The 26,269-nt window shown below is 37.7% G+C and overlaps 1 protein-coding gene across 2 annotated transcripts in view; it reads left to right on the top strand.

Annotated features, from left to right (window-relative positions):
- The window catches only part of LOC126091902 (uncharacterized), a 113,714-nt gene that overhangs the window by 48,310 nt on the left and 39,135 nt on the right, over window positions 1-26,269 (top strand). The window lies entirely within an intron of this gene.

A 26,269-nucleotide genomic window follows, 5' to 3' on the forward strand; every position in this document is an offset into this window, starting at 1 on the left:
AGTGGCAGGGGACTGTGTTCATTGCTCAGAAACTCTATGCTGCTTCAGTTCCACAAGATGCAAGGACACAGTACAAACTGTGAAATAATAAGAATGGGCTTTCATATAATATCTCCTTTAATTGCAGTGAGTACCTTTTTAGAGGAGCAGAAGCATTGTATGACAAGAAAGGTGTCCATGGAGTAATAGTTAAACACCTTATTTACCCAAATAGAAGCCAATCGAGAATGCAATATTATTTTTTGAAGATGTTTCCTTTTTGGTTTTAACAAATTCTATTCCAAATTACAAATAGTCTTATATGAATCACCAGTGCCGTCATTCTGATCCTTTGCATTCCTGTTTACTTCCCCTGAAAGTTTTGCATGTAGAAGTTGCATTCTTTACTGTATTCTTCTGAAGCCATGTACAAATATTTGCTTCTGTGACATCAAATTTTCTTTCTGCTGTACAAATGTTAGTGACCTCTGGTTTGTTAATAACCATTAACTTAATGTTAGCATTGTTTTAGGTTTGAGACTCAGCTGTGATCGGCAAATGCATTATATCTATATATTGGTAACTACAAATTACCATCCACACAGCTTTGGCAGTGAAGTTAACAGACTCAAAATGTAATTAAATTTTAAATCAAAACAACAGTGAGTGTTTCAGAATATAAAAACATTTACTTCATGTACCAAAGCTATTTGCAAATGAATGACCCTGTATTTTATTTTGAACAATGAATTTTAAAAAGGAAAAAAAAAACAGCTTATCTTACATTTGAGTAAATACAGTAATTTGACAGCAGATAAAGAAACTAGTCTTTTCAAGAGTTGACAGTGGTATGTCGACACACATATCGTGATATGTATTGTGCAACTGGAGGCAGGATGAAAACTCTGCCCAATAAACAATGTAGAGTAGTTTTATTTGAATATTATAAATCATAAGTGTCCTTCATGGAGTGTCCAAAACAAGGAAGACAAATAATAATAAACTGACTGAAGGCCAAAGTGAGCAACGGACATGTTCAAGTCCAGAATCACATGGATTGTTCAGAAGTTAATTACACAATCAGTCATGGTCTCAGCATAGGGAAACCGTATGCGCATAGGTGGCATAAGGCCAAAGTCTGAAGAGATAACTGTCATTGTCCTAAGCTTGTTAGGAAGTAGAGGATAAACACTGCAAGTGACGGATGACGATTCCCGATGAGAGCTCCGATTGATGAGCTGCAGGTGCAGCAGGTCCCTGGCCCAGAGAAATTGACAGAGTAACCGGTTCAATAGCTGTGAACAAAATGCCGAACTGTGTTCGGGTGCCAGCATAAATACTGTCACCGTGCGCGGATAAAGTGCGAACTGCTGGCAAGCATGTGACACGTCATAGGAAAATAGTGCCTGTGGTCGCAGTGCAGCACTCGTGGAAGTGTACTATACTGGCAGTGGACTTGGCACGTATTGTGGCTGCTGCCCGAGACTTTGTGGACAACAAATTGGCATGTTGCTGTTGTTGATGACGGTGTTGTTTGGAACATTTACCGACATGTGGGACAAGCGCAGATTGGTGTTTGGCTTGCAGGCACCTGTGCTTATTGTGGTAAATCATAGCTGAAGCATGCCCGCTCGCGGGACACAGGTGTGTTGCAGGTTTCCAGGCTCCTGTCTTGTACAAGGGACACAGCATGCAGGAAAGATGTTGTTAACCCATAAGCTTACATTTCGTTATACTGTTTATGTTTCATTATACATATTTCCAGAAGAGCTGCACTTTCTAAAGATTTGAGGCCATTGGTGTAACAAACCAGACCACTGGAGCATCAGATTGTCTAGTTCATGATCCACATTCACATGAAACAGCTCTCACAGTAATCAGTTGGTTCCTGGGGGAATACTAAGTGAATCAGCAGGAATTGTGTGGGAATATTAGTATTTACAGGTAAAAATACTGCTGCTTTCACTTATCACTACATTGATAGTATTGAGTTTCACCAATATTTTTTATTAACTACTAATGTTCATGTTCAGCATATGTTCATATTAGTACTTCACCGTGGCCATGAAGATGCAGTACCAGTTTAATATCAAAAACCACAATGTAAAACAAGACAGCTATGTTACCTTTGGGAAAGATGGAAAGGAGCCCTAGAGTTTACCGTATTTACTGAAATCTAACCCGCACTTTTTTCCGGTTTTTGTAATCCAAAAAACCGCCTGCGGCTTAGAATCGAGTGCAAAGCAAGCGGAAGTTCTGAAAAATGTTGGTGGGTGCCGCCACAACTAACTTCTGCCGTCGAACATATCTATTATGTAGTGCTACACAGGCATGCTTTGTAGACACAAAGACAAATACTGGCGCCAAAACCTCTGCGTCAGTAAATAAATTAAAAAAAAAAATGGTGGAAGACGAGCTTCTTTCCTCCGCCCCGAGTTTCGACCACTGCATTTTTGTACATTATCCAACAAAGTAAATACAAATCCCTTATTGTTCATCTTTGAATGTAGCAGCATTTCAAAGCACTACGAAAATCCGACTGCCAGGACTGTTTGGGATGTTTGTCAATATGGCCAATTATACATTCTGAATTTTTTCCTACTTGTGAGAAGAGATGGTTGCTAATAGGAACTTTTATGAATTGTGAATCACATGCAGTATTCTCTTCACCATAAGAATAATACGAATATAAACATTTTGCCATGTATTGTTTCGTGTTTGCTGCTATCTTATTTAAATCCTGTCTGCTTAATAAACTACGAAACTAGAGTGAGACAACAGCAAACGCGGAAGAATATACATGTAATGTCATGTTTTTATTCGTATTATTCTTATGCCTAATAGTGATACAGTCAGAAATGAAGCACGGCAATTGACTAGATTTTTAAATCTAAGATGACTCTAATTTCTGTGCAGAATGTAATGTACAAAAGAGGCGTCTGTAAAGATTTTCAAACGGAGAAAAATTTTCGCTAAACTTTCGTTCAGAACATCATCTATCATACGCAGTCTATTATTTGGTTCTTGTTGATCATAATCAAAGAAAGCAGTAGTTTAAGTAACAACAAATAGCAGTCTCTTGCTATTGTTTCGTTAATGAGGCGATTCCTCTCTCTCTCTCTCTCTCTCTCTCTCTCTCTCTCTCTCTCTCTCTCTCTCTCTCTCTGTTTTTTTTTTTTTTTTTAAGCAGCGGTAGCGCGCACAAAAGCAAGCCATGCCAAGAGTGGCGACAGGCCGTAAACACGCACTATCAGAATGCGACAAACAATGCATGACACAGTACAGTAATGCATTTTCAGCTTAGAGTGACGTAAACACCTATAACAAAGAAAACGGCACTTATCAGATCAAAGAAAAATAAGCAATCAATTCAAACCAGATGAAGCACGTGAAAAAGGAGGGGTACCCATATAAATATAGACGGAGCGCCTGACGCATAGCAATGGCTACCTGGTAAACCTTAACTGCTAAGCTTACGACTCGAACCAAACTACTGTAGCTGTATCGTCATTCATTTGACCTAAATTGTGTTTCATATTACAATAGACCAACTTTGTTTTGATTTGGAGATGGCCTAAAACATTTCTCTCCCCTTGAATTTCGAGTCTCAAATTTCAGGTGCGGCTTAGATTCGGGAAAATTTTTTTCCCTTGATTTCGAGTCTCATTTTTCAGGTGAGACTTAGATTCGAGTGCGGCTTAGATTCGAGTAAATATGGTAATTTATCATAGAAACTGAGGTCACAAGTGGCTACATACATTACAGATTTGAACTGCTGCCTAAGTAGAGAAAATAAAACATTATTCATAATATTGTTACATTCCATCCTGGATTGTTTGAAAATAAGACAGTGACTGCAAAAAGTGGTGTGTTGCCCCACAGCCCATGTTTACTTCTAGGATTTGAGTATTATTATTGTGAATTAACTTGCTATAAGAAGCGGTATTAAAATTGTTTTCTAGCTTTCATTGAGTAGTCAAATCAGTAGTCATCAGTTTTACCCATAAAAAGCTACATGTGTATTCCAATAAAAACTCTAGGTAGGAATATCAACAATGTAGGAAAAGACAGATTGCTACTTACTATAAAGAACACGTCAAGTTGCAGACAAAAGCTTTATATTTAATTGTGCCTGTCTGCAACTTGATGTGTCTTCTTTACAGTAAGTAGCAATCTGTCTTTTTCTACATTGTTCTTAATGTGACACTGGTTAAATAAATAAATAAATATTCCATGCTGTGAGCCTTAAGATTCCATGCTTATAGACATAATGATATAAAACTGTGACAGCTTTTCTATTTCATTTTAGCAAGCTCTCATCTATTGTGAAAATTGATTATAACTAGAAATTTAGTGCCATAGTTTAACTAAAAATTAAGCTGGTATTGATATTAAAATTTGTCAACAGTTTTTCCACCGCCTGATGACTTAAGCTTCTCTCTCCTGCATTCCATTTACGTCTAGATGCTGGACTTCCAAATCAAATAATCTTCCCTTCGTTGTAAGTCCAGTACTACAGCAAGTCCATAGTCCCATTTATTGATAACTTATCCTATTCATGTAATGGGTGGTCTCAGAGATGAATTATTTGCATTCTTATCTAAAAACAACATAATTACTTTCCTCATCATTCATTTTTACTACAAGTACTTTCTTATTTCAATGAAATCAATTCCGAATCATCCTGAGGAAGAAAAAACATAAGAAGCAATGATGAAATCATTTTTTAATTGTTGTGAGACTGGCTGAAGATGTTCAATATGCTGACCACCGTTTTCTGCCACAAGTTGAAATCGAGAAACAACATGCTCCACAAGAGATAAGAGTGTCTAAGGGGTCATTTTCAGAATGTGCTACACAATGCATGCCTTCAATTCAGCTATGTTTGTAATCGGAACACTGATCATATGATCTTTCGGACAATACCACAGCTAGAAGTCACATGGATTAACAAAATATGATCGGGACAGCCAAGCTGATGGGAAGTGATGGCTGATAATTCTAGCATTTCCACAGTGCCTCTGCAGCAGCTGCTTCACTGGCTGTGCACCTTGTGGAGGAGTGCCATTTTTTATAAAAATGATCCTACCCAAACACCCACACTGTTGAAGGGTTAGAAAAATGTTCGTGCACAAAAGACTCTCGTTGTGTTTACCAGTGATGGTACAAGTAACAGGACCCATCTCCTTTAAAAAATATGGCCCTACGATATATGATGCTCTCAACCTGCACCACACAGTTACCTTTGCAAAATGAAGTGGTGCTGGTTGATGTGCGAGTGGATTTTCTGTGTATTGACATGTTCTTGAAGATGGAAATGGGCTGTATTCATCCACAGAATGTTCTGTGGGCATTCATTTTCCACTTCCGTGCAAGTAAAAAATGCTAGAGGCATAATCCGTATCACTTCAGGCCGGGGGGGGGGGGGGGGGGGGGGTGCCTTCATAGACTCGGATATTATTGAATTTACCTTACGTTAAAAGAGTAAGTAAGGAAAACATATTTTTTTGTTTTCACCAAAAAAATTCCTGCCCTGAGATACAGGCATCCAAAGATGACTCTGGGAACACCATTTTGAAGATGTGAATTTTGGTAATTTTTTTTTAAATGTATTCTGTAACCGTTCTACATATTTTGTTAGAGTTTTTTTTATTTGAAAGATAATTGCTTTATGATTACAATGGTATCCTCTGTTTGGACATATCTGTCAAAGTTGTTTTACTGTTTTGAATTATTTTTATAGTTTAAAGAAAAAAAATTTTTTTCAAAAATGCCAATCCAGGAAAGTTATATTTTTTTTCTGTTGATTAGTACCATGTAGTACTATTTTCTCTGTAAAGGAGACCTTCCACTTTTAAGTTGGACATGTTTTATTTAATTTTTTTTTTCAAGGGTAATGTATGTCTTCGTTGAAGTTGTTTCTTACTAATTTCTTTGTTACAATGTTTATTTCTGTTGTCTTTGTTGTAGTTATTTCTTATCACTTGCTTTGTTGCAGTTATCTCTTTTCACTTTCGTTGTTGCAGATATTTCTTACACTTTGTTGTAGTTTCTTGTCAGTTTCTTTGTCGTGGTTGTTCAGTGCAGGTTTCTTCATTGTAGTTGTTCAGTGCTAATTGGTTTACTGAAGAGGCTTCTAAAGAAATCTGAGACCATCCAACGAGTTCTGTGTTTTTCTGAGGAATTTGCCAGTTGACACAGTTACAGTGTGTTTTGTGAAAAGGACTGTTGTGAAGTTTGCAGACTATTTATGTATCGATAAAAGAGTGATATACAAGACAAAAAACTCTGTTCAGGTTGGGAATAAGTGTTCTCATTTGCAGACTGTTTCAAAGTGCGGATGTTTCCAGTGACGACTTTCTGTGTTCTAAATGTTTTGACAGAATAACAACAATGATAATATCTGAACAAGGTGAAGCCTCCCATGGTGCAGATGATGCAGATTTTACATCAATAGAGGAAGAATTAAATACCCTGAATCAGTCAACTACAGAGGTTCTAACGTTTTACGGATGACAAGCGACAGTGTGGTATTGAGTTGCAAGGCTCACGTGTGTCTCAAATCAGTTAACTTGCATATTGTGTGTAGCCGATCCTCTTCTCTGGGTAATCAGTTATGTCATTTTCCCAAAAGCTTCTTCTAAGACTATAGCTGGTTAGAGGAATTTATTAAACTACTTCTCTATTCTTGAAATAATTTGGGTACTCATAGAATGCTTTTCAGTTCAATCACTTTATATTTTCAACTTTCGCAGGCAATAACTTCTGTAAGCTAATGTATTCCTTAAACATTAGACTCATTTACACATATTCAAACAGAATACATGTATCTTGCTTCGTTCATAGCCAAGACATGAAGTAATTCAAAAGCCTCTAGCCTCAAGTGAGTCCAATACATGAATGAACATAGAAATCTATATTCAATTGTTCATTAGTCTTTTTATAATCAACACAGGCACTAAAGAGCACAGAATACTACATAAACTTTCCATGTTCTTCTCGACTTGTACACGGAAACACTGTGGACCATACAGCAGGTATTTGTCTGCCGCCGGTTCCATCTTTTTCTCATAACTGTTTTTCTTTACCTGCACATACAAATAGGTGATGCGCAGTAGGGCGTATTCATTTCTCCCACTCACCTTTAAAATATCGGGTGTTCGAAACAGTGGAAGGAAGCAATACAAGGTAGGTGTTAGTCCTGTTAAGAAACTGTGGGCAGTGAAGTTGAGTCATAAGCTCTATGCATCAAGAAAGTGCAGAGAAATTACTAAAGCTATGGATGAATACACTACAACAAAACTGACCACACTCTTCAAAGTAGAAATTCCAGCTTCAGAAGAAAGTGAACCAAAGCACTCTTGCACCTGTTGCCAGGAATTTTTCAAAAATATCAATTCAGCTGTTGAATATTGTGCATCCTACAGTGAAAATGTGTAAGTTTTAACTATTATTCCAGAGACATTTTCAAGGAAAACAATTTTGAACCATTTCCATCAGTATCAAAGTACATGGTAGACAAATCAAGAAATGTGAGGTCTCTAAAAGGAGTGTTTGGAAGACCAGATCCCTATTATGGTCATACTGTACAAGCAGTCCAAGTTCAAATAGTGCAGCCATTTTATCTGGAAGATAAATGGGACTGTTCTCACCAGAGTGGCAACAAAAAAGACACTATAATTGTAACAATTGAAGGTCAAAAAGTTGTGAAGGTGAAGAGGTGCATGACGTGCAGTATTATAGAAACTTTTGCAATTTATAAGAGCAACTATACAACTTCTCATATTGGAAGAACAAAATTTTATGCACTACAAGGTAAATAGGTAATTCCACACCCACCTAGAGATGTCGGTTTATATGTGTACTACGCGAATTTTGAACTTTGTGCGGTAACTTTGGAGAACTTACTGGAGCATGTGACATATGTGAGAGACTTGTTTGTTTCAAGAATGTGGTGACTGCCCTGGGAAGGGAGGACTGTTTTTACAGACACTTGACCTGGAAGATAACTCTGCAGAAATTACATATGCAACATGGGAGGAAAGTAAACTAATTAAGAAAACGGTTGCCTTTGACAGTTTCATTGATGAAGTTGTTAAGTAGTCAGTGAAAGCGGTAACACACCAGCATCTGAAGATATTGCTACAACACACTGCGGAAGTGAAAGGATGTCTACGGGCTGAAGAGCTATGTTTAATGCTTCACTGTGATTTTGCTGAGAACTGGCCTGTAATTCTTCCACAAGAAGTACAAGGGTATCATTGGAGTAATGAACAGGTTTCAATTTTTACAGTAGTGACACATTTTCAAAACAATACCACAAGTGTTGCAGTTATAAGTGATGACACAGGACATGACTAAGCACATGATTTGCTAGCAATGCACAAAATTCTTCAACTGCAGACAGGGGCAGAGAAGATCATCGTTATTCCTGATAGTGCACCTAGTCATTTTAAAAATTGTTACCAGCTGTTTGAACTGAGTTAGTCGCTTGTACCAACTGACTGAGTATACAGTGCTACTGGGCCTTGTGATGGTGTAGGAGGCCTGCTGAAGCACCATGCTACAAAACATAATCATTCCATACCAAATACAGCTGTGATTCAGAATGTTGAGGATTTTACGAAAGTCATGAAATCTTACACATCCACAGCCATCATTCTTTTGTCCAAAGAGGAAATAGAAGAATTCCATGAGCAGAAAAAATAAGAATGGTCCAAACAAACTACTCCTGTGAAAGGAATTCAGAAGACACATTTTTGGACTCAAAGTGATGGGCGAACTCATATTGCACGCACTTTAAAGAGTAAGAAAGAAAAAAAATTTGTTTGTTCAGCCAACACCTCAGAAACAGTAAGATAATATTCAGATTCACAACCTGAGAAGGGGAATGTTTGTGATGTGTGTGTATGACTGAGACTTGTGGGTTGCAGAGACTATAGACACCAGTTATGAGTTAAACAAAATTGTAGTGAACTTTATGCTACCACATGGACCAGCTGCTGGATATAGGTTTCCAGCTGAAGGACAGCAACAACACCATCAGTACTCACTTCCTGTTCACAATCTTCAAAACACTGGAAGGCATCACTGTATATCGAAGGAAGATACTGAAGCAGTGGAACACATTTTTAATTCATTCACTGGCTAATTTCAGTACAAAACAGAGTGCACAGAAGCTGTATAAATTGAAACCTTTAAGTCTTTGGACCTTTCACATACATTTTCGAACCATTTAAAATGCTTGAAAAATGAGTCTCGTACTCATCTTTCAAAACTAAAATTATGTTGAATAAGGCTAGGTTTTGATTTTTATGAGTCTGTTATGTGATAATGCGGTAATAAAACAGGTATGACAAAAATTTTAATTGTTTATAAAACCTGTTCAACCTAAAACTGGAAGCTCTCCTTTCCAGGGAATGTTTAACTATATGGTACCAATCAACAGAAAAAAAAAATCAAAATTTTATGGATTGGCATTTTGGAAGAAAAAAAAACAAATTCCATAAATTATAAAAAAAAAGTTCAGAATTCTATAGTAAAAGACCTTTAACAGATAAGTCCAAATGGAGGATTTCTTTGTAATCATAAAGCAATTACCTTTCAAATAAAAAAAAACATCAAAATATCTAGAACTGTTCCAGAGATACAGCATTTTAAAATTTTTTCCAAAGTTCACATCTTCAAAATGGTATGCGCAGTGTCATCTTTGGAGGGCTGTATCTTGGAGCAGATTTGTTTTATTTTTTTTTTATTTTATTTTTTTTTTTTTTTTTGAGAAAACAAAAAAAATACGTGTTCCTTACTTAGTCCTTCATTTTAACATATGCTAAATTCAATACTATTCGAGACTGTGAAGTTAAGATTTAATCCTAGCCTACCTCAACTGATATGGACCATGCCTAGAGCAAATGTTGGTGCTACTGGCAGGTCAGCATGAAGCAACACCAGAGCCTGGGTAATTCTGTATGGATAGCAATGCAAGATGTTTTATAGGATTTTATGCACCGCACTCACAGGCATTTGCAAAATTCTGGTATCTCCCTGTACATTGCATGTTTACATACCACTGCTCAACCTGTTGTGCAATTCTGTGACCAGATCTACTGATGTAAGATCAGTTGATTTCCTCCCTCTGCCACATTACACTTTGAAAAAGCTGTCTTTTCAATTTTGTAATCATTTTCTCCAGACCCTTATCAGACATTGTATCATCACCTTTTTTCGTACCCTTGAGAGTCCACAACTTCTTCAGAGTGCTGGCACACAGTCAGTGTTCTTGTAAAAGAGCTTCATCAGCAGGATGCAATCCTGGATTGATACAGTCATGCTGAGTCTCTCAGATGCGAACTGGGGAACAGCTGTGTACCTCAAGTCTTTTATTTTGCATATTCTGCCATCTAGTGGTAAAACTTATGATAAATGTTTTTTGTTTCCATAACATTTTCCCCTTCTTCAATAATATTATGTTCAAATTTGACATCATTCTGAGGTGCCTCCCCCCCCATTTTTTTCCCCTTTTTAAATTTTTCTTCCAGCATTTTGAAACCCTACACATTTCTTACTATAGTTGATCAACACTTCCCTTTTGCCCAAACTTCTGACTGAGCATGTCGTAAGTAATGTTATTGTACCTAACAATTACATAACTCAATTTTCACTAAATATTCTTGTTTTTTAACACTTTTTCCAGGTAATCCATTATAGAAATACCATACCTTGACTGTCACAATGGACAAATGTACATTTTTGTCTTTGGTATTAACATTGTGACAGGTTGGAAATTGCTGTAGTAGATAGAAAACTGGAGACATATATTTTTTGGTCTTTTATTTTAATTTTTCAGAAAGGGACTTTGGAGTCCTGTCAGGTCATAATGGTCCAGTCATCAAAAAACGTTCCTTACGAGAGGTGGTTTTGATAAAAACAACTCTCTCTCTCACTGACACATAGAAAAATCTTACATTGGGAACACTTTGAATGAGTTCTTGATTTTATGTTGTAAATAGCATATTTTTCACATTTTCCACAATTTGCAATAGTATCTGGCATACCTGGCAATGAACTCCAAGTGAAAATCCCCTTCTTTCTTCTTATGTTCTGAAAATAGTTGGAAGATATTTCTTGTTATTACTGCCGTCTTCAAATTCAATTTCTTCAGATATTGGAAAATAAGTGGAAATATTCTGTTGGTGATGACAATTTTTTGTTTGGCCTTTAAAATGGTGAGTTTGAATTGTTCAAGAACATGATTTGTTTCAGAATCATTACATTTCTATAAAGAAATTAATGTATCAATATCAGACAGGGACAACTTCTAGAGTAACTCCATTTCTCCTCATCTTGCCAAGGCCTGTCGTGCAAAAACGTGATGCTGTAGATCTAACCAGACTTACAGGTACAGAATATTTTATACAAAAATTTCTAAAAATCTTCAAATTTCGTGCTTCAACACTACTATTGGCATAAATATGCTGATAAGCCAAAACATTATGACCACCTGCTTAATAGCTTGTTTGTCCATCTTTGAAACAAAATACATGACTGATTTTGCATATCAGGGATCCGTCAATTTGTTGGTAGGTTTATGGAAGTATGAGGCATTAGATGTCTATGCACTGGTAATGTAATTCACGTAAATAGTGGGCTCCTGATTTCCGTAAATGGTGATGGTGTCCGATAGCGACCCAGGTGGGTTCCAGAGGATTTACATCAGGCGAGTTTGATCTCCGGAACATCAATGTGAGTTCACTGTAATGCTCCTCAAATCACTGTAGCACGGTTCTGGCTATGAGTCGCTGAAAGATGACATAACCGTCAGGGAAGACATCAAGCATGAAGGGATGCAGGTGGTTCACAGCCATCAGCGTGTGTTCAATTACTACCACAGGTCCCATGCAAGTGCAGGTGAATGTTTCCCATAGCATAGTACCGCTCCCACCAGCCTTCGTCTGTGGTGTGCTGCATGTTTCAAGCTACCTTTCACCTCGATGACAATGTTTGTGGAGACAGCAAATGACCTAGTGTAGGAAAAATGTGGTTCATCCAAAGAGCTGACACATTTCCATTGATTGACAGTCGCATCCTGATGGTGCCATGCCCACTGCACTGCAGTTGTAACTGGCGATGTAGTTGGGTCAACATGGGAACACACAGGGGTGGTCTGCTGCGGAGCTCCATTTTCTGTAATGTACGATGGACAGTGTGCTCCTGAATACTTGTATGTGCACCAGCGTGGTGCTTTTTCAGCAGAGATCCTACTTTACAGAGCAAACAAGCCTCTGAACCTCACATTCTGTGAAGAGTTGTGAATGTCCAACCACTTAGCACCTAGTGGTATTTTACTGTCCTACTTCTTTCTGTAGATGCTCACAACAGTAGTATGTGAACATTCGACCAACTTTGCCATTTTCGAGATACTCGTTCACAGGCTCTAATAATAATCTGCCAGGCTCTGTGTAATAATAATCTGCTCTTTGTCAAAATTACCAATCTCAATGGATTTCCCCATTTGCAGTCCATATCTTTGCTAGGATGATCCACCATCTGTATCTACTCTGCATACATACTTTTGTTACTGCATCATGTGCCTGCAGCACCACCAGGCATTCAACCTTGCGGTGGGCGATTCTCATAATGTTTCGGCTTGTCAGTGTAGATATACCATGAAACTGCAGAGAAAATATGAAGGCCAGATTATCACAGTAAACACTCAAAACCAGCACAGAATGACCAACATACAACTACAGGCAAGTGAATGGCATGAGGACTTCCCATGCTGAGATTCAAACTGCTCTGGAGTCACAGATAATACATCCGTAATGTTACATTTGCAGGACCAAACTACAAATAAATGGGGTGCAGCAGTCCCATCACACTCCTAGCGAAATAGAATATTTTATAATCTTTTATTTGGAGTGAAACTCAGGTGTTCCATCAGATTATGAGGAGTTAAAGGGCAGTTCAAAAACTTTAATGTTTGCTGGTGACACAAACTCAAGTGTTCAAACCCAACCCTAGCAGACACAGTTCAGATGATAACTGAACAGGCCTACAAGTGGTTCACAGGTAATAGCATAAGTCTTAATCTCATAGAGACTCAAATTATGCAGTTTCAAACAAGCCTTGATGACTATTCAGCCCCAGAAGTTGACATTAATGGCACTACACTGAATGAAGCGCAGTGTGTAAAATTCCTTGCGGGTCCTTGCTGGATTAAAATGAAGTGAACATATGGATAAACAAATAAAAAAGCTCAATGCATTGTATTATGTGTCATTGTCTTACTCTAAGAACAAGAGTCTTGGCTTATTTTGCTTATTTTTCACTCACTGTTGTCTTATGAAACTATCTGAGGGGCCTGGCACTTAAAAAAAAAAAAGTATTTGTTCAGCAAAACCGAGCAGTAAGAATATTGTCAAAAGCAGATAACCATAACTGCAGAAGCCTTTTTATGGATCTTGGGAATTCTTACTCACTTCCCAATATGTTACTTCTTAGAGCTTTTTGCTGCCAATAGTAAAAATCAGTTTAAACTGAACTGCAATTTACACTGCCACAATAAAAGACAAAATGATTTTCATGTAGTCTTTGCATCCTGGCCCAGAGTTCAGAAAGGAGTTACGTGCTTTGGTGATAAGATATTCAATAAGCTTTCGTCTAACATAAAGCAAGGAACTGGGAATCCCTGCCAATTCATTAAAAAATTAAAAACATACCTCATTAGTCATTCTTTCTATAAGTTATCTGAATATCTATATTTGGGGCTGAAAGGTTCTGTTAGCTACATGACAAATAAAACACAAGGAGTAATGAGTACTCAAGCAGAGACAGCACAATACTAGCCCACATTGACAGCTACCACCATGCAGAAGCCCGCTGCAGAGTTGCTGCTGGAATATGATTATTCTTTGTGTTTTACTTTCCTGTTAATACATATCAGTAAAATGAATATTGCGCTGAACTAATCTGGTAGCTATGTCAAATGGGCATGTAAAATTCAGATATAAAAATAATTTTGTTTGAAGTGGGAAACAAACCAACGCATTCCGTCAATGCTGGGTGTCGTATGAAAGATACTGTGAGCAGGATTTGTTTGGGCTGATACCAGGTACGCACTGCAAAAACGAAATTGCAAATACCTGCACAAACACCAAAGAAAATGTGTTTGACTACCCACAGGAGAAACACCCAGTTCATACATCTGTGTGTGTGTGTGTGTGTGTGTGTGTGTGTGTGAGAGAGAGAGAGAGAGAGAGAGAGAGAGAGAGAGAAGAGAGAGAGAGATCTCCTCCTAAACCATTGGACCGACTTTAACCAAATTTGGCATGCCTACTGCTTGCTCTCTCAGAACCAGCACTATGTGGGTTAGAACCTTATAGCTCTCATACGTGTAGCAATATGGGCAATAAAATGTTTTACCTGGACATGTAGACTGTCCTGACAGCAAGTGTGTTGTGTAGGTAGAATTGGCATACCTTTCAGGGGCAATACATACAGAGCTGAGCAGAAAGAGGCGAGGCAGGGCAGAGGATGGAGAGGAGTTGGATAGCGAGGGAGGATGAAGTGGACATGGAAAGAGAGGAGGAGGAGGAGGAGATGGATGCACGGAGAGGGAGTAAGTGATGGCTGGAGAGAGGGGGAGGAGATGATGGGTAGAGAGAAGGGCGAGAGGAGGGGATGGACAGAGAGAAAGGGGGAGGATGAGATGGGCAGAAAGTAGATTACATGTTGGTACTATAAAAAAAAAAATAAAAAATAAAATGACTTATTCATTTAAAACCAAGCCTTAAATACTACTTTTCAATAGTCCCCAATCTCACAAATTTAGGCACTTACCATAGTGGTGAACAAACTGTGACCTTCCATTGTCATAAAACCAGTTAGTCATGCCCTATCACTCTTACGAGTCATTGTCAGAGTGCTGCGTTGAGGGCAGGTCTTCATCATTCGAAACAGATGGTCCTCACTGGATGCAGGATCAGAACTGTAATGCGGTTTTCTTAAATCTTGTCATCGCCATTTGAGACCAGTTCATCAGTCACAATGCTTGGCCATGTACCTCGCGCTTCATGGTGAACATTACTTTGACCACTTTTAAACCTAATGCACTATTGGCGCACCCACCTTATGTGATTACGTTGTTTCCATACACTTCACACAGTTGCCAATAATTTTCAATTGGTTTATGGTTTTTTTGTCAAAAAAAAAAAAAGCCTTTTCACTGACTGCACTTAACAACTCACAGGATTTTCAATGGTAGCACACATTTAAAACTTTTACTGTGAAATAATGGGAAACAACATGAACTTCTCACTGGCATGGCTGGATGCCTACTGAATGAACAAATGCTCAGACAACAATATGGCCACACTAGCCCTGTGCATTGTTGTTACAGGCAGAAAAGTAATTTACTTTCCGGATAAAACTGATGCAGCAGCAGCTGCTTTCAAAGAATGTTTCCTTACTAATTTACTTAATTAATTTAGACAGAATAACCATGAATAGCATTAAGTAGTGTAGTGATAGTTTATTGTTAATGCAGTAGGCCAATTAAATTTCTGTGATATCTTTGCCTTATTTTGATTTTTGTCTTGACACATTCTAGATCATTGAAGGTTCTACACCTTGATAGGATCTACAGAGCATAATGAATGAATAATAAAAACCTTAAAATGATTGAGGGGGCACTATACCCATCTGCACATTTCAGATATGCCTCCCTTGTCTCTCTGTGTCAGTTTTTGCACTTGCTACCTTATGCACTCAGCAACTGTGTTCAGGGCACTTTTAATTAAATTGCATTGACACACCAATCTCAAGTGATAAATTGCACAATGACTTCCTCTGACATCTTTGCAAGACCACATCTAACCCATCTAATTTGACTAAAGTCACTGCTGAGCCCGAGGAATACTGTAGGTGGGAGTTTATGCGGTGATTGGAACCTGTGTCATTGGTATTCTTTCTCACACAACACCTGACATGGCATTTGCTTCATATGTGAAACACCCTGTATTTGGAGTAATGTGTCACTATTCTGCTTTCATATCTCGAACTGGAATTCGGCAGTAGGAAAAGGGACAGAATGAAATATAGTAGGTGAATATGGATTAGGGGTAAGAAATGAAAGAGGAAGCCACCTGATAGAATTTTGCACAGAGCACAACTTAATCATAGCTAACACTTGGTTCAAGAATCATAAAATAAGGCTATATACATGGAAGAAGCCTGGAGATACTGACAGCTTTCAGATAAATTATATAATGGTAAGACAGAGATTTAGAAACCAGGTTTTAAATTGTAAGACATTTCCAGGGGCAGATGTGGATTCTGACCATAATCTATTGGTTATGAACTGTAGATTAAAACTGAAGAAACTGCAAAAAACGTGGGAATTTAAGGAGATGGGACCTGGACAAACTGACTAAACCAGAGGTTGTACAGAGTTTCAGGGAGAGCATAAGGGAACAATTGACAGGAATGGGGGAAAGAAATACAGTAGAAGAAGAATCGGTAGCCCTGAGGGATGAAGTAGTGAAGGCAGCAGAGGATCAAGTAGGTAAAAAGACGATGGCTAGTAGAAATCCTTGGGTAACAGAAGAAGTATTGAATTTAATTGATGAAAGGAGAAAATATTAAAATGCAGTAACTGAAGCAGACAAAAAGGAATACAAACGTCTCAAAAATGAGATTGACAGGAAGTGCAAAATGGCTAAGCAGGGATGGCTAGAGGACAAACGTAAGGATGTAGAGGCTTATCTCACTGAGGGTAAGATAGATACTGCCTACAGAAAAATTAAAGAGATCTTTGGAGAAAAGAGAACCACTTGTATGAATATCAAGAACTCAGATGGAAACCCAGTTCTAAGCAAAGAAGGGAAAGCAGAAAGGTGGAAGGAGTATATAGAGGGTCTATACAAAGGTGATGTACTTGAGGACAATATTATGGAAATGGAAGAGGATGTAGATGAAGATGAAATAGGAGATATGATACTGTGTGAAGAGTTTGCCAAAGCAATGAAAGACCTGAGTTGAAACAAGGCCCTGGGAGTAGACAACATTCCGTTAGACCTACTGACAGCCTTGGGAGAGCCAGTCCAGACAGAATCTACCATCTGGTGAGCAAGATGTATGAGACAGGCGAAGTACCCTCAGACTTCAAGAAGAATATACCGTATTTACTCGAATCTAAGCCGCACTTGAATCTAAGCCGCACCTGAAAAATGTGACTCGAAGTCAAGGAAAAAAAAATTTCCCGAATCTAAGCCGCACCTGAAATTTGAGACTCGAAATTCAAGGGGAGAGAAAAGTTTTAGGCCGCGCCTCCAAATCGAAACAAAGTTGGTCCTTTTTAATATGAGACAGAATTTAGGTCGAATGAATGACGATACAGCTACAGTAGTTTGGTTTGAGTCGTAAGCTTAGCACTTAAGCTTTACCAGGTAGCCATTGCTATACGTCAGGTGCTCCGTCCATATTTAAACGGGTACCTTTCCTTTTTCATGTGCTTTGTCTGGTTTGAATTGATTGCTTATTTATCTTTGATCTCATAAGTGCCGTTTTCTTTGTTATAGGTGTTTACATCACTCTAAGCTGAAAATGCGTTACTGTGCTGTGTCGTGCATTGTTTGTCGCATTCTGATAGTGCGTGTTTACAGCCTATCGCCGCTCGCGGCATGGCTTGCTTTTGTGCGCACTACCGCCGCTTACAATTAAAAAAAAAAAATAAAAAATAAAAAATAAAAAAAAAAAAAAATAAAAAAAAGAGGAATCATCTTCATTAGCGAAACAGTGGCAAGAGACTGCTATTTGTTGTTACTTACACTGCTGCTTGATTTGATAATGATCAACAAAAACCAAATAATAGACTGCGTATAAGAAGATGTTGTGAACGAGAGTTTAGCGAAAATTTTTCTCCGTTTGAAAATCTTTGCAGACGCCTCTTTAGTACATTACACTCTGCACAGAAATTAGAGTCATCTTAGATTTAAAAATCTAGTCAATTGTCGTGCTTGATTTCTGACTGAATCACTATTAGGCATAAGAATAATATGAATATAAACATGACACGATATGTGTATTCTTTCGCATTTGCTGTTGTCTCACTCTAGTTTCGTAGTTTATTATGCAGACAGGATTTAAATGAGTTAGCAGCAAACACGAAACAATACATGGCAAAATGTTAATATTCGTATTATTCTTATGGTGAAGAGAATACTGCATGTGATTCACAATTCATAAAAGTTCCTATTAGCAACCATCTCTTGTCACAGGTAGGAAAAAATTCAGAACGTAGCGTAGGCTGTATTGACAAACATCCCAAACAGTCTTGCCAGTCGGATTTTCGTAGTACATTGAAATTCTGCTACATTGGAAGATGAACAATACGGAATTTTTATTTACTTCGTTGGATAATGTATGAAAATGCAGTGGTCGAAACTCGGGGCTGAGAAAAAAGCTCCTCTTCCACCTTTTTTTTAAATTTATTTACTGACGCAGAGGTTTTGGTGCCAGTATTTATCTTTGTGCCTGCAAAGCATACCTGTGTAGCGCTACATATATTCGACGGCAGAAGTTTGTTGTGGCGGCACCTACCAGCATTTTTCAGAACTTGCACTTACTTTGCACTCGATTCTAAGCCGCAGGCGGTTTTTTGGATTACAAAAACCGGAAAAAAAGTGCGGCTTAGATTCGAGTAAATACGATAATAATTCCAATCCCAAAGAAAGCAGGTGTTGACTGATGTGAAAATTACCAAACTGTCAGTTTAATAACTCACAGCTGCAAAATACTAACACGAATTCTTTACAGACGAATGGAAAAACTAGTAGAAGCCATCCTCGGGGAAGATCAGTTTGGAATCTGTAGAAATGTTGGAACACATGAGGCAAAACTGACCCTCCGACTTATCTTAGAAGCTAGATTAAGAAAAGACAAACCTACGTTTCTAGCATTTGTAGTATTAGAGAAAGCTTTTGACAATGTTGGCTGGAATACTCTCTTTCAAATTCTGGAGGTGGCAGGGGTAAAATACAGGGAGCTAAAAGCTAGTTACAATTTGTATAGAAACCAGGTGGTAGTTATAAGAGTCAAGGGACATGAAAGGGAAGCAGTGGTTGGGAAGGGAGTGAGACAGGGTTGTAGCCTTTTCCTGATGTTATTCAATCTCTATATTGAGCAAGCAGTGGAAAAAAAAAATTTGGAGTAGGTATCCATGGAGAAGAAATAAAAACCTTGAGGTTCACTGATGACATTGTAATTCTGTCAGAGACAGCAAAGGACTTGGAAGAGCAGTTGAACGGAATGGATAGTGTCTTGAAATGAGGATATAAGATGAACATCAACAAAAGCAAAACGAGGATAATGGAATGTAGTCAAATTAAGTTGAGTGATGCTGAGGGTATTAGATTAGGAAATGAGACACTTAAAGTAGTGAAGGAGTTTTGCTATTTGGGGAGCAAAATAACTGATGATGGTCAAAGTAGTGAGGATATAAAATGTAGACTGGCAATGGCAAGGAAAGCATTTCTGAAGAAGAAAAATTTGTTAACATCGAGTATAAATTTAAGTGTCAGGAAGTCATTTCTGAAAGTATTTGTATGGAGTGTAGCCATGTATGGAAGTGAAACATGAACGATAAATAGTTTGGACAAGAAGAGAATAGAAGCTTTCAAAATGTGGTGCTACAGAAGAATGCTGAAGGTAAGATGGGTAGATCACATAACTAATGAGGAGGTATTGAATAGGATTGGGGAGAAGAGAAGTTTGTGGCACAACTTGACTAGAAAAAGGAATCGATTGGTAGGACATATTCTGAGGCATCAAGGGATCACCAGTTTAGTATTGGATGGCAGCATGGAGGGTAAAAATCATAGAGGGAGACCAAGAGATGAATACACTAAGCAGATTCAGAAGGATGTAGGTTGCAGAAGGTACTGGGAGATGAAGAAGCTTGCACAGGATAGAGTAGCATGGAGAGCTGCATCAAACCAGTCTCAGGACTGAAGACCACAACAACAACATCTCGAACTGCAACCATATCAATCACTTAATTCACTATCTTGAGTCTGGTTTGTAACCAAAGTCTCAGAATTTACTGTTAATTGTTAGGTTATTATGCTGAAAGTCCATATGGAAATGACAGTCGTGCCCTTTGTCATTGCTTCCATTTTAGAAGCTGTATACAATAATACCAATGCCAAAAATAACATTCTGGAAAAAATTACCATGCTTTAAATAATAGTAAAAAAATGTCAAATATGTTATGTTTCTCTACTATTTAATATCCCTTTCTTGTATGTTGTCTCCAAAAAAATAAAAAAATAAATAACAAGTTTAAGAAAAAACTGGAAATTCATTAAGATAGAAAAATTGTCAGTAAATAATCCAACTATTTCAGTTTTTCTCTTCATCTGCTTTCCTCAATATGCTGAAATTATGAACCAAACAATCTTTTGATGCTTGCACTTCTGGTGCTACTTGAAGTTGTAGCACTACCTATAGCTAACATAAAATATTTATGTAACATTTGCACTCAGAAATTACTCAGTCACAAATAAGAACACAAGTAATTTTAAATGCCACTAATCTAAACAAAAACATTTCTGGTACAAAAGATTCCAGCCATCAAAATCTGAATCTTTTGTATGTCGTAAAACTGCAACAAATAACAAATGATTAACAAGTATTGCTTTACTTTTTCCAAAGTAATTGTACTGCAAGTAAAGAAATAAACTGTGTTATTTTGCAGCACATCCAGGATGGAAAAAGCAAATATTTCTTCTGACCTCTGCTGTGGAAGATGGTCACCCAAACAAACAAATAATTACAGTATTCCACTTGATGATTTACACTACCTGATCATCACTTTATGCAATATAGGTTGTCAGTCTTTTCACTCAGTCAGGAGTGTATAGATGTAGACTGCGTGATCTGTGGTGACGAACAGTTGCATAGTTTCTCAGAGAGTTCTCCATATGAGTACAAAACACATTAAATTGGCATCCTAAAGATTTTTCCCACTTGTCTTTGCTTTTAGAGTTTCATATATACCTCAGGAAATCTGAGTTCTCATATTCAGTATTGCATGTATGCATTTGTTTTACAAAACTTGTGGGTTCCACTGTCCAACTGAATCATTCATTCATCATGTTCCACAGTTCCCACCACAAAGTAATACTAAGTATACAATAATCATAATATTTTAGAAAATAATAATTATTACTGACAAAATATTTTTCTATGTAAGTTTGCATTCTTTTGTGGTTATTGTCATTGAAGGTAAAAATCTTCTGGGTTATTAGGATGCATCATATTTCTTCTACACAATCAATGCTTTAACCCCTCTGCTGGGATCCTCTTCAGGATCTTGTGGTGTTCACAGTTAGCTGAACAGGATCAAAGAGAGGTTTGATGTAGCTCTTCACTTTAGTCCATCCTGTGTAATTCCCTTTATCTCTACCTAACTACTGCAACTTGCAACCATTTGAACCTACTTATTGAAGTCAAGTATTAGTCTGTATCTGCCATCTTTACCCCAAAGCTTCCTTTGATTAGAACATTACCTTAACATTTCAGGAAGTGTCTTAGCAACCTATCCTTTCCTTTGATTAAGTTGTGCCATAAAATTTCTTTCTCCACCATTCATTGCTATATCTCTTCATTAGGTATTAGTTCTGCCCATCTAATCTTCATCATTCCTTTTTATCACATTTCAGAAGCTTTTTTCTCTTGTCTGGGTGGAATGTAATAATATTATGAAAAGGATAGTTGTTACTCACCATACAGCAGAGATGCTGAGTAACAGATAGAAACAACAAAGAAACTGTCACAAAATAAGCTTTTTGCCAAAACACACACACACACACACACACACACACACACACACACACACACACAGGCAAATGCAGCTCACACACATGATTGCAGCCCCTGGCTGCAGTTGTGTGTGTGTGTGTGTGTGTGTGTGTGTGTGTGTGTGTGTGTGTGTTTGTTTGTTTGTTTTGATAAGGGCCTTGTTGGCCAAAAGCTTATTTTGTGACAGTCTTTTTGTTGTGCCTATCTGTGACACAGCATCTCTGCTATATGAGGAGTAGCAACTATCCTTTTCATAATATTGTATTTTGGAAAAGTATTTCTTGCTGTTGCCTGCTTGCATTCTATATCTTCTTTACTTTGGTCATCATCAGTTATTTTACTCCCCAAATAGCAAAGCTCTTCTACTACTTTTAGTTTCTCATTTCCTAATCTGATTCCCTCGGCATCACCTGGTTTCATTTGACTACACTCCATTACCCTTGTTTCTCTTGTATAACCTCCTTTTCAATGCAATGTCCATTCCGTTCAACTTACTTTGTCATCCCTAACACAATTATGATTTCATCAACAAACCACAAAGTTTCTATTTCATCCCCCAGAATTTCAATTCCTTTTTTCAAATTTATCCTTGCTTTTCTTTGCTGCTTGCTCTGTGTACAAACTCAATGATGTTTGGGATAGACCACAACTCTGCCTCTCTCCCATTTCAGTTACTGCCTCCTTTTCATATCCCTTGACTCTTAGAACTGTGGTCTGGTTTCTAAACAACTTATACATAATGATTTGCTGCTACCTTTATGATTTCAAAAATTGTGTTCCAATCAACATTGTCAAAAACTTTCGTAAAATATAAATGCCATAAATCTAGGTTTGTGTTTCTTCAATCTGTCTTCTAAGATAAGTTGAAGGGTCAGTACTGCCTCATGTGTTCCTTACTGATCTTCCTCAAAATTGGCTTCTGGCAGTCATTCCATTCTTCTGTAGGTAATTCAAATTGATACCTGTTGCTAAGCTGACTGTTTGCTAATATCCACACGTCATCACCTGTCTTCTTTGGGACTGGTAATATTATGTTCTTATTGAAGCCTCAGAGTATTTAATCACTCTCACATATTTTGTGCACATGTGGAACAGTTTAATCATAGTTTTTTCTCCCATGGATGTCAACAATTCAGAGGGAATATTGTCTACTCAATGTGCATTGTTTTGACTTAGTTTTTTTCCACTGCTCTGTCAAATTCATTATGCAGTATTGCATCACCCATCTAATCATGCTCATCCTCTTCCATTCTGATAACATTGTCTGCAAGTTACTTTCCCATCCGGCCATTTTGATTTAGACGTTCTATGGTTTCCCTTATTCAATTCAGATGGATACTAGTGCCATGTAACAGGATGTAGTGGATTCCACCCTCTCTCCTTGAGTAGTATATAATGACCTCAATTTTGACTGAATATTAAAATCTGACCTTTCTTCTTCCAACTGGTTTATTTCATCTGTCATAGACCAGCTGCTATAAAATTAATGTTGCTTTCGTCTTACTCTATATGTATACCAGATGACAGTCATAAGAGTCAAGGGCCAAGAAAGGGAAGCAGTGGTTAAGAAGGGAGTGTGGTGGGGTTGTAGCTATTTCCAATGTCATTCAGTCTGTACATTGAGCAAGCAGTAACGATAACCAAAGAAAAATTTGGAGAAGGATTTAAAGTTCAGGAAGAAGAAATAAGAACTTTGAGGTTTGCAGATGACACAGTAATTCTGTCAGCGACAGCGAAGGACTTGAAAGGGCAGTTGAACAGAATAGACAGTGTCTTGAAAAGAGGAAATAAAATGAACATTAAGAAAAGCAAATCAGGGGTAATGGAATGTAGTCAAATTAAATCAGGCAATGCCGAGGGAATTAGATTAGGAAAAGAAACATTAAAAGTAGTAGATAAATTTTTCTATTTGTGCAGTAAAATAACTAATGATGGCCCGAAGTATAGAGGATATAAAATGTTGACTGGCAATGGCAAGAAGAGCATCTCAGAAGAAGAGAAATTTGTTAACATTAAATACAGATTTAAATGTTGGAAGTCTTTCCAGAAGGTATTTTTCTGAAGTGTAACCTTTTACGAAAGTGAAATGCAGATGATAAACAAGAAGATAATAGAAGCTTTTGAAATGTAGTGCTACAGAAGAATACAGAAGATTCGATAAGTGGATCATGCAACTAATGAGTAAGTGCTGAACAGAATTGGGGAGAAAAGAAATTTGTTGTGTAACTTGATTAAAAGAAGGGACCGGTTGACTGGTCACATGCTCTGACATCAAGAGATTACAACTATAGTATTGGAGATAAGTGTAGAGGGAGACCAAGAGGTGAATGGAATAAGCAGGTTCAAAAGGATGTAGGTTGCAGTAGGTATTTGGAGATGAATAGGGTGGCACAGGATAGATAGCATGGAGAGCTGCATCAAACCAGTTTTTTGGCTGAAGATCACAAACACACATGCTGTTGTTGTTTTCATCATCAACCTTGTTGGTCTGAAGGTTGGTCTGATGTAACTCTCCACATTACCCTACTCTGTGCAAGCCTTTTTGTGTCTGCTTAACTGCTGCACCTTATATCCATTTGAATCTGCTTACTGTTTTTAATCCTTGGTTTCTTTCTACAGTTTTTAATTCACTCTCATGTCACTTCCAGCTATTACCAAGTAAACAATTTCTTGATGCCTCAGTACATTCAACATATACTTCCTTTTAGTTAAATTGTACTTTAATGCTCTTTTCTCCCTAAAATTGATTCCGTGCCTGGTACTCATCAAATATGCAGGTTTCTTCAGTGCCACCATGTTTCAAAAGCTACTACTTTAATCTTGGCTGTGCCGTTTGTCGTCCATTCTTATTTCAGTTTCAGTGAAGGTATGATCCAAACTAACTTTCCACAGAAGACTTCCTAACATCTAAATTTGTGTATTGATGTTAACATATTTGTTTCTCTAAGGAAGCTTGTCCTGCTATTGCCAGTCTACAGTTTATATTGTTATTTCTTTTGTCATCAACAGTTATTTTGCTGCCAAAATAGCAGTACTGGCCTACTACTTTCAGCATCTCATTTACTAATCTAATTCCTTGCTGTCATTTGACTCATGTTGGGTACACTCCATTACTATTTTTTGACATTTATTGGTGTTCATCTGATAACTTCTTTCCAAGACATGGTCTACACTGATCTTCCAAGTACTTTCTCATCTCAATTAGAGGTAAAATGTCATCAGTCAACTGTAATGTTTTAATTTGTATCCCTGAACGTAAATTCACTTTCCAAATTTCTCCTCCATTTCCTGTGCTGCTTGTTCAATGTACATAATGAATAATATGGAGACTGGCCTAAACCTACTATACTCCAGTCTCTTGTACTGCCTTCTTTTCATGTGTTCTGACACTGAGGACTGCAGTCTGGTTTCTGTACAGTATATACATCACTTTCTCCCCTATATTTTATACCTGGCGACTCCAAAATTTGGAAGAGAATATTCCAGGCTACAGTATCAAATGCTTTTTCTGTACACTAGACTCTCGCTAATTCGGCCTTCAGTAGTCCAGCCTCTCAGTAATCCGTCGCAATTTCAAAAACACATACACAGTGAATTATCATGCGTAACAGTGCTTAGTTAAACAATGCTTTATATACTGTATTTGAAATTGTAGCTTTCTTTACAGTCTGGAATCACGTCTTCTAAAAGGAAACATGTTATGTTAGACCTTAAGTAGAACTCAAAATTTTAGATAAGTTAAATCGAGGTTCTTTGCAGAAAGCCATTGCTGCTGAGTTCAGTGTTGGATGAGCAAGTATTTGTGACATCAAAAAGAAAGAAGATGTTATTTGGCAGTACTCAACACAAATGGATAGTGAGTTGGGAAAACTGAAGGTTATGCAAATGAATGAGAATGAAGAACTGGACGTAGCTGTTTATAGATGGTTCATACAACAACGCGGTAAAGGAATTCTAGTCAGCTACATTTAAGTCATCTGCATTTAACAAACAACTTGGCGATAGTAGTTTGTTTGCAGCGAGCAAAGGTCAGCTATCAAGCTGGAAAAAATGACATGGCATTCGGCAGCTGACAGTCACCGGGGAAAGTCGTTCAACTAACGATAAGGATGCTGATGAGTTTGTAAGCAAGTTACGGAAGCTAACAGAGGAATAATATTTAACCGCTGATGCCTTGTATAATGCTGATGAAACAGGACGCTTTTACAAGGTGCTTCCTTCAAAAACATTAGCTGCCAAGGACGAGAAGAAAGCTCTTGGTTACAAGCAACAGAAACAGTGCGTAACATTAATGGCATGTTGTAATGAAAATGGGAGTCATAAACTACCGTTTATGATGAATGGAAATCTCAACAGCCACATTGTTTTCAACACACTGACATAAATACTCTACCAGTGCAGTATTGTACTCAGAAGAAAGCATGGGTGGACA

Source organism: Schistocerca cancellata, chromosome 7, assembly GCF_023864275.1.
Source record: "Schistocerca cancellata isolate TAMUIC-IGC-003103 chromosome 7, iqSchCanc2.1, whole genome shotgun sequence".
Taxonomy (NCBI): Eukaryota; Metazoa; Arthropoda; class Insecta; order Orthoptera; family Acrididae; genus Schistocerca; species Schistocerca cancellata.